The 13,058-nt window shown below is 34.0% G+C and overlaps 1 protein-coding gene and 2 pseudogenes across 4 annotated transcripts in view; all 3 read left to right on the forward strand.

Annotated features, from left to right (window-relative positions):
• ARHGAP24 (Rho GTPase activating protein 24) overlaps positions 1 to 13,058 on the forward strand; it is a 436,021-nt gene that overhangs the window by 399,859 nt on the left and 23,104 nt on the right. The window lies entirely within an intron of this gene.
• LOC120588482 (uncharacterized) lies at positions 5,632 to 5,750 on the forward strand (annotated as a pseudogene).
• On the forward strand, positions 9,049 to 9,167 carry LOC120588486 (uncharacterized; annotated as a pseudogene).

The following is a 13,058-nucleotide window of genomic DNA, read 5'->3' on the forward strand; positions in this document are numbered from 1 at the left end:
TTAAATCTATCCTGGTTATTTTTTTATCAATTTTGTTGTAAAAGGAACTTTATATCATTAGTGTTTGTTAGTTGAAAACCAACACCGCTTGCCATAAATACAAGGTCAATATAGCATAAACACAATGACAACAAAGCACGTTATTAAATACCAGCTAAATAGAGCTGCTTCCCAAAGGTTCTGACACTAAGTACCTCTGTTTATTTGATGAAAATGAAGGTTGACAAGTGCTAGTACCACTTTAACACTTCTCTCATTCCCAACTGGTACTTCCTATTTGATATAATCAGGAAAATTGGAAGATAATAGAAAAAGGACTAACGTTCCTACTCTGTGATTTGATGTCACTTAATGCTCTGTTTGTGTGGCACCTCACTTGGAATCCTCCACACTTTGGAAAATGCAGTCAGTTCACTCTTCACTAGCTCTGACAAGCCTGCTTCCCTGAATGCTTGGCTTCCTAATTTGAACAATGGGTGTAATTCTCAAGGGTTCCATGAAAGCCCTTTGTAAACATAGCAAGGACTGAAAAATTAAAGAATTTTAAGAGAAAGTATCTCTTAGGTAGAAAACACTCTCATAAATGAAATACTCACATAAATGGGTATTTACTAAATATTTTATGTAGGAAAAGTTGTTATCTAGAATATGTCATGTTTCATTGTGTTTTACTCTCTTCGTGCTTTATCTAAAAGACTGTACATATGAAACTGAGGACATGAGTTTCACTTTATCTTTGAATAAATTTGAGCTCAATTGATTTTTTAATAAATTTGAGCTCACTTGCACTGAAACCTAATTAAATTATGAATAAAAAATAGCCAATTAACCAAGAAGCTTTCCAGTATTTGATATATCCATCAGCTGGTGTTTGTATACTTGCAAGGAAGCAGTGTAGAAATAAGAGGTCAGCTTCTGATGACAGGCAGGTGTGGAACTAAACCCCAGGCTTACCAGTTACCACTCATGTTAACAACCTGGGACTCACTGCTTAACTTCTCAAAACTCCTAGTTTTCTCATATGTAAGTAGAAATAACAATGCTTAACCCTGCTGGGTTATTGTATTCATTCACTTAAAACAAAATAGAACAAAAACAGCAGGAGAAATGCTATAAGGTAAATAAAATACAGCACTTTTATTGTCATAAAAATCATGGTGTTGATGATAATGAAGATTCTAACATTTTATATGATAAAGAAAAGTAATATGCTTGAACCTATGTAATACAGCAACTACTGCTTAACCATAAACTTTAATGTTTTTAATCTAGAATATATTAACTTCTGTTTTGAAATTTCCATGGCAATTCCTACTGAAAGAAATGAGATACTTGTAAGTTTTTATGTTCTGAAAGTATGTGTTTTTGCGTGACTTATAAGTCAGAATGTGAATATTGTTGCATGAGCTTGGCAAAAGTACGTCCCTTAAAAGCCTATATTTTCTGAAATAAATTTAGTAGCTCATATTTTATATATCATGTAATTCACCAATTTCAAGGGTATGCAATCATTACCATATAGCAGTTTTAGAACATTTCATTACCCAAGTAAGAATAATATTACTGTTATTCCCAGCAGCCCTTCTTCCCCAGGCAACCTCTAATCTTTCTATCTCTATAAATTTTTCCCTTTCTGAACATTTCATATAAATGGAATTATTTAACATGTGGTCTCTTGCATCCAGGTGCTTTCACTTAGCATAATGCTTTTGAGGTTTGTCCTTGTTATAGCATATATCAGTAGTTTGTTCCTTTCTGTTGATGAATAGGTTTCATTTTATGGATATACTACACTTTGTTTATCCATTTATTTATCACTTGGTAGACATTAAAGTTGTTTTTGTTTTTTGGCTGTTGTGAATAATGATGATATAAACATGAATGTACAAGTTTTTGTGTCTTCATTTCTCTTGGGTATATAACTAGAAGTAAAATTGCTGGGTCATATCTATGTTTAACATTTGAAGAACTGCCAAATCGTTTTTTCAAAGTGGCTGTACCATTTTATATTTCCACCAGCAATGTATGGATGTTCCACTTTTTTTATAGCCATTCTAGTGAGAGCGAGATGGTATCGTCTTGTTTTAATTTGCTTGACCCTAATATATACAACCGATGTTGTATGTCTTTTTATGTGCTTATGAGCCATTCATATATGCCCTTTAAAAGGCGTATGGTTTTAAAATGTTTGATTTTTCTGATTATCTTAATAATTTATGATAAGGAAATGGTTGAAAAATCACTAAATAACCAATAGTGATGTTCTGGGAATATCGATTTAGGATTGAGATAAACATCTGTAATATCATGAGAGAGAGAGAGAGAGAGAGTGTGTGTGTGTGTGTGTGTGTGTGTGTGTGTGTGTGTGTGTGTGTGTGTGTGTATATTCATGAGGATATCACTGTGGCTATTCATTTAAAGCATTGTATTCATAAAATAAAACTCTACATGTATAACTAGAACATGAGCTCTAAGAAAGTAGAGAATTTTATGAATCTTGATCACCTTTTATATCCTTAACACCTAAAACAATGTCTAACATATTGTAGGCATTCAATAGATCTTTGTTGAATAAATGGATAAAAGAAGTATATTTTCAATATATTTGTTGAATGAAAGAATGCTAATATTTCTGATATCTCAATAAGTAGGCAACTCATGTGCTTATTTTCATAGATTAGAATTTAGAAAACTTAAAAATTGTCATGTTTCAAAACAACTTCTAAAATTACATGAGAAAGTCATTTTTGTCTGCTAAAGCAAAATACCTGCCTATGTCAATGTTCATAATTGAATGGGTTTATGATTTCATAAATGCCACAGCTCTAAATTAGGACCAGTACCTTTGCTTTGTACTCAGAAATGCTCTCATGAATATAATGCATTATACTCCCAAAGTGAACTAGATTTTGATTTATAACAAAACATTAACAACAAAATAAAACAAAACAAAAACTCTACTTCTTAATACAATTTCCTTCACCTCTTTCTTTGTGCTTACACTGACCTGTCTTAAAAATGGTTCGAGTAGAAAACAGCACTAATATAATAAATATCTCTATATATGATAGCAAAATATCCTTTTCAATAAAGGACAGTGTTTTAATACAATATCTACAATAAATATATAATTCAATTATTTTACACCTTTTTATCCTCTCCCTCAATATAGTTGACCCTTGAACAACATGGAGGTTAGCAGTGCCCACCCTCATACAGTCGAAAATTTGTGTATAACTTTTGATTCCCAAAAAACTTAAATACAGTGTCCTTAACATTTGTTAACTCAACCAACCACTGATCAAAAACAGTATTTTCCATCTACGGTTGGGAATCTGCAGTTGTGAAACCAAAGATGGGAATGCAAAAATACTGTTTTCCATACAAGGTTGGTTGAAACTGCAGATACAAAGGGCCGACTGTACTTATTGAAAAAAAAACCCTACATACAAGTTGACCTATGCAGTTGAAATTCGGTGTTGTTCAAGGGGCAACTGTATAAATGTATACAAATACACACATACTAATAAAATGGAATGGTATTATTTAGCTCATGTATTGAGAATGCTTTTGTGTTGTAATAAAAGACTATTGACATGCTCAGTGAAGGACCAAGTTTTGCATGGATTCCAATGGTTTTGGTGTCGACTCACCTGGATATACTATAAAATCCTTTTAAGTTCCCTCTAATACTATGAGTTAGAGATTCAACAGTGTAAAGTTGGGCCTCTATTTACTCATCTCTTTTATAAGACACAAAGGTTTTGTTTTCTACCTTATTGACTTTATCGAAAGAATGTAAGTTTTTTAGAAGAGAATGTTTGCATACTTTATTGTTCATCCCAGAATCACATAATCAAAATTCCCCAAACTTGTGACAGTCACAAAAGGAAATGGCAACATGCAATAGGGTCATTGTTAGGGACACATGTATAAGAAAAAAAATATATATTAAAAACTTTGGTTGCTATTTGGTCTGTTAGCTAGAAAAATTATTAGTGACATTTGGTTCTATTTTATTTTTTATTTTAAAAAAGAACTATTAAAGTATGTATATAGGTTTTAAATGCTGTTAGGGACATTTAAAAAACATTTTAGCATAAACCTCCTCAGCATCAGAACATCAATAATGCTTCTCTAGGAAATTCTTAGTTGCATAATCTGAAATCTCCCAGAAAAAACAAATTGTTGAATGTATTATGATGATTACATTTCCTTCATTTCTCCTGAAACTCTGTATGCAGAGTTTATTGAAGGGAAAAGCATGTAGGCAGACAACAAAAAATGGTAAGGCAATGAAATAGAGCAATAACTTGTCTATTTTAGCCAAGCCAAGTTCATTAGCTCTTTGCCAAGATTTTGAAGACAACGTGATACTGAAATTACAGCCCATAGCACTTCAAATGCTGGGTACAGTTGAAACAAGAAAGGGCTATATGATAAAGCCTCAAGTACATGTGTTTACTAAAGGAAAGACGTGAAAACTAGTAGTCATGTAAACTCTCTGAAAGAATAGCGTCAAAGTCTGTATTTCAAGAGTCAAATGTTAGGAAAGACAGCATATCTCATTTAAGTAAGAAATGAAAGCTCATAATTTATATAATCTAATTAGATAATTGTATAATCATAGTGTACTTAGTATATAATTTCTTCCAAATGTCTTTATTTCTGATCCATTCCTGGGGGAAATATGTGGTGAGCAAGAAGTATTTTAGTCCACCTCTTTTAAACTATAGTCATGTGATCCATTGAATAAGTGCTATTTATTAAGTATAATTTTAAAATTTCTATGAGTTTTCTTATATCACTTACTGTAAGTAGTTTCTTTATATTCACCTGCAAATATATCATCTGAATTGACAATAACTTCCCAATCATTTTAATCATTTTTACATTTCTTGGCATATATTTTATGCTTTGTGAAATTAAGAAATAATATTCCACAGAAAGGCCAGAGAAAGTGTTCATGTGTGAATATTACTACATTGTTATTCTCAACCTAGATTCAGAATGCCTGTGTTTATTAAAAATCCTGCGCAAACTAACTACTTCATCCATTAGCAGCTATAGATACTCTGTGGAACCTCAAAAGCTTGAGCTTTCTCCCGAAGCAATTATAAATAAATGCGATGAAGATCTGTTGACACTGAGGAAAGACGAAGTCTAACACATAAAGTCAATCAAGGGGCGCCTGGATTGATTTTCTTCATGCGATAGAACTCATTGAATACATTGTTAAATTCTATAAAGGACATGTGTGTGTGTAAGTGTGTGTGTGTGTGTGTGTGTGTGTGTATGTGTGTGTGTAGTATGTATGTGTGTAATATGTATATATATGTATATAACATGTAGATATACACACATAAACAATGAAATCTCTAGCTTGCAGACAGGCTATAATCTCTATCACTGGTGAATTTCAAACAATTCCTTATGTTAATACTTATTCTAAGGAGTTATATACATTAGTGATATGACTATATGCTCTTAGTTTAATAGGAAAATCTACAAGGCTTTATTGACTTGAGTTAATATCTTCGGGAGGGACTTTATGAAATTTTTTTTATAACTTGGCTCTTAAGAGTTTGGAAAATATTAATGTCATTTATAGTACAAGAATGTATTGTGTGTGTCTATGGCCATGCCCCCCTGAACAAGCCCGATCCCGTCTGACCTCGGAAGCTAAGCAGACTCGGGCCTGCTTAGTACTTGAATGGGAGACCACCTAAGAAGACCAGGTGCTGTAGGTATAAAATATAAAATATAAGGGATTGTAAACTGACAAGGTCTTTGCAATCTGTGAGGTCAACCAAGGGTTGCTTCGCCTAAAAAAAATTAATTAATTAAAAAAAAAAAGAATGTATTGTGTGCATTTGAATGTTACTTCTAGTTAAATTTAGGTATAACATTGAATATTGAGTCCAAAATCACTAGACTTGGAGAGAAATATTAACTAATTTTAATAGCCATGTTGATTAATTTTGTAATTAATAGCACTTAAAGTTTTAATCAGTTTTGTTATTCTCATTGGAATTGTATGCATATGTATGCACAAAGTAGCCTGTTAAAATAGCTATACTGATATAATAATGCTTTAAGAAAACTTTCCTGAATATTCTACACCACTTATGAGTGTCTCAGTCCCTCTATCCTTTCCTCACTATAGAAAGCACCTTGGCACTACAATGGAAAAAGTCAGATTTTATTTTTATTCTTTGGTCTAAATTTTTATTTTACTTAGACAAGTTAGAGTATGGCTATGTATAAAGTGAATCAATGCTCTCAAACATACTAACCCAAATATACTAATTTAACAACTCTAATGTCTAGTCTAGAAAATAAGTATATATGTTTCTGTGTGATATATATTTATCTACATACACCTAAACATATGCCCTTTGTATTCAAATACGGTACTCGAAAGTTATACAACCAGGCATTTTACTTGTTATTTACATTTGTTTGTTATTGTTGACGACTACCCACATGACATGTTCAGAAAGTTGGGAGTGGGAAGACTAGCTTGCAGCAGAGAGACCAGCTAATATGCTGTTATATGAATAGAAGTGATTGATACCAACTCGAGCAGTGTCAATGAAACTACTGAAGAGAGAATGAGTTCATAAAGTATTACATCAGAAAATATAGGATCCAGTCATTAGTATTTTTTAAAATTTTCCAGGTGATTCCAATATGCAACTCATTCTGAGAATCACTAATTACTATTAGATTTAGGGTCTTGGGAATAGCAAAATTGAGGTTGACACCTATGTTTCTTGCTTGTTTGTGTAAATGGTGATGCCATTTATGGTTGAAAACATGTTAAAGAAAGAATAATTTTATTGCAAAGATTTTGTTAGTGTTATCCAGCTTTGTTTACATAGAGTTCAAAATGTGTATGGAACTTCTAAGAATCCAGTGCAAAGGTCTGGAGTAGAGATGTGTATACTCTATAGTCATTGTAAAAAAGTGATAGTTGAACTTGTGGATTTATCCAGGGGCTGTGCATAGAGTTGAGGAAAGTAACACTTGGAAGCCAGCAGAGGAAGAAAAGCTTGGGAGCTGACACGTAAGGAATGATAGCCAGAGAAGGAGAAGGCAAAGAGATGGAAGGGAAAGGCAAGTGACGCATTAAAGAAACAATGAAATGAGAGACTTACCCCTGGGAAATAATCGTTAGAAGCAGCAAATGGACAAATATCCATAAGTTTATTTTTTCAATTTGGGGTTAGCTACTTTCTATTTGTGGGGTCTATTATTTGTAATCACAAAACTCAGATGCTTAAAGTAATCTCTTCCTATAGGTATACAACAGGATATTCTGTTACTTTGAGTATCTTATACATGTACAGATATATATGTATATGTGTGCAAATGTGTGTGCATGCATGTATACACCTGCTCATGTGTGTGGTATGTTAGATTGTATGCCAAACTATCAAATATTTCTTTATGTATTTAGCTAGCATTGTAAGGGAGAAGTCCATATACACATATATCTAAGTAATTCTAGAAGTAGGAAAGAAAAGGGCAATGTGAGAGTTAGGTTTAAGCATGAACAGCATTCTTCCCACCACTGTTCCATCAGGAAACTTTGGAGAGACAAGTCTGTAACTAGTAGTTTCCAGTGGATGGTAGAGTGGCCATATTTAAACTTGTGACCATTGTATATGGAAGCTGCCTCCATGTTCCACCCCTGGAAGCACATGAGAATCACGTGAAGAGCTTTTTAAAAATGTCAATGCCCAGGCTTCAGCCCAATTATATATAAGAATGTATAAGACCCAATCATGGGTGTTTTGAGAAACAAACGTTCCATGTGTAAACAAGGTTGAGAATCACTTTCTTCTATATCGCACTGGTCTGACGATAGTTTCATAAACCCACATTATCTGAAAGCATATTTCTCTCTTTCTGCTAACATTTCATTATCTAATGCTTTAACAGTACCATTAATGGCTTTAAAGGTAAAATCACCAAATGCAGATTTGGGCATTGTATTAGTCAGCTCAGGCTGCCATAAAAAAATGCCACAGACTGAGTGGCTTAAACAATAGAAATTTATTTTCTCACAATTCTGAAGGCTGGAAGTCTGCGATCAGGGTGCCAACATGGTTGGGCTCTGGAAATGGCTCTCTTCCTGGTTTGTGGATGGCCATTTTCTCACCAGTATGCTCACATAGACTTTCCTTGTGTATGCATGGGGTAGGGGTTAGGGAGCAAGCTCTCTTCTTATAAGGGCACTAATCCCATCAAACCAGGGTCCCACCCTCATAACCACATCTCACTCTAATTACCTCCCAAAGGCCCCATCTCCAAATAATATTACATCAGAGGCTAGGGCTTCAACATATGAATTGGCAAGGGTAGGGGTAGAGGGCGGACAGTTCAGTCCATAGCAGGAGTAATCATGCAGTTCTCTGCCATCATTAGTTTTAAACCAGGAGACTTGTATGGGATAAGCACTAATTCAGTATAGTCCAGGACTTTGCCTGGAGATAAATCTGCCTTTTGGTGTTCTATATAATTCAGTAGTGACACTTTCATAATGGTACAATAAGTCATGACAGTTTAACTTTATTAAAGTTTCACTGCCCAAAAGTGTACCATTTTTGACAGATATATAAGAAAATAAGCTTGAACAAAACCAAGCTTTTCTCATAGACATTTAGTTTAGTTTGAAACCATTTATTTACCATTAGATTTGCTTTTTTATATCTTGGTGAACTCAGTAGACAATGTGTTGTTTACGATAATCTGGTGCCAGTCTTCACTTTGGCAATGCTGCTGATCGCTTTCAGTCTCATATATGTTATCCATAGAGTTTGATGGATATGACTTTATTTTTTCTTAATTCTAAGCGAAATTTAGGTTATCTCACTATGTGTGTTGCAAATAAATTCACAATATCTTTAATAACTTTCTGTGTCGGTTCATTGGAAGTTAATTCTGTTTAGTTTAATCAACTGATTGTATTGTGTTCTGTGCATAGTATTCAGAGTAAAAACTTCCCATTTCTAATTTTGAGGCTTAAAAGTTGCATGGTTTTTCTATGGCCATGCCACCTTGAACGTTCCCGATCTTGTCTGATCTCGAAAGCTAAGCAGGGTCTGGCCTGCTTAGTACTTGGATGGGAGACCACCTAGGAATATCAGGTGCTATAGGTGTAAAAAAAAAAAAAAAGTTACATGGTTTTGCCTGTGTAGTGTTATGTTTGTATTTACTGTGGCATTTGGATTTACCTGTGTGTGTGAGTCTGTTTATTAGGGATGGAGGGGTGGGCTTACAGGATAAGCAAGGAGGGATTGTCGTCAGACTCTTTTATCTCTATTCAAATTAGTAAGAGGTCTATATTGTACATAGATTGTAAATAGTGCAGATCATTTCTAGGAAATATCAAATTATTCTTAAGATCACATACCTGGAAGGGACTTAGCAGCTAGAATACACAAAAAGTGTTAACAAGTTGAACAAATGAGAATTGGTTTAGAAACATGTTGTTAATCGGATAGATATAAACCCAAAGGGGACAAAAAAAAAATCTATGTTGTTCATTTCTGTTTTACCTGGCACGTGGCACAAAGGCAGTGCACATCATAAGTGTTTAGATACTATGTGGTGAGTTAATGATTTCTAGAACAATCTAGAATGACCAAAGGAAGAGCCATAAGAATATAAAATTAGGTCAATAATAGAAAGTCTCATGGAATTATCCTTTAAGTTTAATAAAAAGCATACAGGATCCAGAATTAAGTCCAAGTACAATATACGATGTAAACAAAACCCATATGTTGATCAATGAAGGAACATATGCTACAGAACATCTTCTGTCCTGATCACTCTTTTACTCAGACTCTCTGGGCCTGACTCTGCTTCTTTGCTCTCACTGGATAGATTGTGCATGATTATTTATCTTAATTTCTGAAAACAGATTCTACTACCAGGTGAGTGAAAAAGACCTGAGGTCTATATAATGATTTTACGTTAACAAATAGATTCAAATTTCTACCAAAACAGAGTTACTTTAAAAATCCTCCATCTCAGTAATTAGCCAAAAAGAATTTCATATATGTGCAGTGTCCTATTCTAGTGCCCCAAATAGGGTTCATAACAGAAGCTACTCAATGGACTGCTATGAGGGCCTGATGCAGAAAGAGATGTGTATACATGTGTGCTGCGGCCGTTGCTATGATTAGGGATTTTAATTCTTCATGTACATCAACTTTTGCCCCAATTCAGTCCCTTCATTTCACTTTGATGAAGACTGAGATATATTTCTCTGAGGCAAAGATGGCAAGTTCCTCTAGGTATATTGGGCAATTAACACATAATATTAATATCAATTAATACATAATAATTGACTATAATATGTTAAACAAATATTAATTAGCCAAAGTAATGGATTTTCAGTAAGAGATATCAGGCCAGAGAGTTAGAGGCAGATGTTTGCTGTTCTGTAGAGTTGGTATACCAATAGATTTTTCAGAGAAACCCCAGACTTCTTGTTGTAGTAGGCAGTTGAGGCAGATGTGAGGCCCTTGAGGTGAATCAGAACTGGCACGTATGCTAGAGTATTTCCAGAAGTGATTGTTTTCTTCCATTCAGTGGGAAAAGGCAAAGCTAATTATGAGAATGCTAGGAAAATAGAGAAGTCTCTATTTCTACAAAATAACCTCAGCTTAATAAAGCCCCCCCCAAGAGTTATAAATTTTATCTTTTAAGTCATAAGTTTTATCTTTTAAGCAAAAATTTAATAACATTTGTTGATTAATATATATATATGTGAATATATTTGTAATTATTTTTCTTTTTGTTTCTACATAACAACATGTGAGTATATACATACTATAATGCTATCGAACTAATGTAACATATCACTCTAGAGAAGGGATAATATAATCATAACAGTCCACATCTCTTACCTTGATTCATAGTTCAAATATTTCTAATCTTGGAAAATTACAGCTTTGGTGCTAAGAATATTGCTGGTGGATGAAGAATGAGTCTGAAGCCTTTCATCCTTCATAATTTCCACACCATCTCAAGTAGACTAACTTTGCAATCATGCCATCTAGTGTTGAAACGTCCTCAGTACTATAGCTCAACTTCATTAGAAGCAAAACAATAAGCAAGTAACCTAGAAAACTGTGTGCTGAGAGAGAGTCAATGTAATGAATAGTTGTTCATCATTGAAATACTAAAACAGATTTCTCGTTAAATATATATTTCTTATTTATCATTATCGTTCCATTTATTTATTGCATTTATTTTATAAATATTTTATGAAGTCTATTTTTTTAGCCATACAAATTATACATAATATACTCCATATATTAAAATTATGCTGGTTTTATTTTTTATATTCTTCTCTGGACTTGCCTACAACTTTAACAAAATTGTCATTGATTTTAAAAGCCACAGAACCTAACCCAGTCATTGACTGGGTTGGATTAGAGTGGATTGGATTCGAGTGGAATCAAAAGATGGAAATAGTTTATGTAATATTTGATTGATTTGCAGATCCTGCCTTGTTTGTGGTTTGTTACTGATGATGACTGTACTTTCAGGGATTGGGGCTTTATGACATAGCACAGGAGATGTAGGAAGGGCTTTGAGATGCACGAAGTGGAGTGGTTTGCCAGAAAACAAAAACATTAATGTCGTCCTTGTCTTACCACTGAGACTATGTTAGGTCTATCTCTTTTTTAAAAAATGTTCAGAAAGTATTTTTAGGAATTAATAGGCTTGGTCACAGTTTTTAAGGTATCCTGGAGACATGATTTTTATTTTATTTTTTTTACTAGCCTTTAAAATGACTTCTATATTATCTATCATTTCATAATTTTAAAAGAAAAAACATTTAATTATGAAAAGAATAAAGCTAATTAGTTAAGACAGACCCTGTCAGACCACCTCTTTTATTTTTACATCTGCAAAATGGTTTACAATATGCCTGCTCTGATCCAGTGTTACAGTGGAGAACCTCAGCCCTTACCCTGTCTAATTCTGACATAAGCGAAGTCCCATGGTCCATGAAGACACTGCCTGCTGCTCACAGCTCATCCAGCCCCATTTTTAGCTCTAGTCTCCCTAGCTTTTAGCTCAGGGACGAGATGCTTTTTCCCACTTTGGGCTCTGTTTACCTCTTTGAATTAATCAGGAACATTGTCTTCTGTTCTTCTACTCTCACTTAGTTAATTCTTACACACTCTGCAGATCTTGGCTCAAACATCATTTCCTTAGAGAAGGCTTTCAACCCTTAGATTAGTCCTTTCTTGATATTAGATAGCATCTAATATTTTTCCTTATTACCACTCACCACACTTTGTGATTATATACTTGTATTATTATCTGCTTAATATCTGCTGCCTCCACTGGATTATAAATTATAAGCAGGCTAGAATAATACTTTCCTTTAACCCCTTGGGATCCTAGCCATTGTGTTTTCTCTAATGCCCAATACAGAGTAGGTATGTGGGAAATACCTGATGAAATCAATTTATGAGTCCTAAATTGAGAACTGAGATGCCCATTGTCCCAGCCCATGTAGTTGGGTGAAGCCAGCTCTGCTTGCATATCACTCTTGGGACAAGACAATATTCACGGAGGCAGGAAATCCCAGTGCCTATATTGCAACTTGTCAAGGTATATACCCTTCTGGGAACTTGTCACTTCCTGCAACACAGTCTGGGAGTGGGTGTGTGTTTTCATTACTTACAGAATCCCTGACCTTGCTTATAATCACTCTTTCTGCTTCATGGGAATCAATCGACCTTTTTATTCCTTGCCTATCCATCTCTCCTTCCCATGTTCCTGTCCTCCCCTCAAAACAAAACAAAACAAAACAAAACAGAACAGAACAAAAACACAAAAAAAGACAACCCTAGTTCTTTCTGTCTTTACTATCAGCCATTTTCAGGGATTAATAGGAAATAGAGAAATATGGAGAAAAAAATATATAAAATAATATTTCAATAAATTATCCTGCCACTCTGGTATTCAGCAGAGAATAAAAATAAATTTTGCGTTACACAAAGATCATATTCAGCTTTCATTGT

This window comes from Pteropus medius, unplaced genomic scaffold (genome assembly GCF_902729225.1).
Source record: "Pteropus medius unplaced genomic scaffold, Ma_sr-lr_union100, whole genome shotgun sequence".
NCBI classification, from domain to species: domain Eukaryota; kingdom Metazoa; phylum Chordata; class Mammalia; order Chiroptera; family Pteropodidae; genus Pteropus; species Pteropus medius.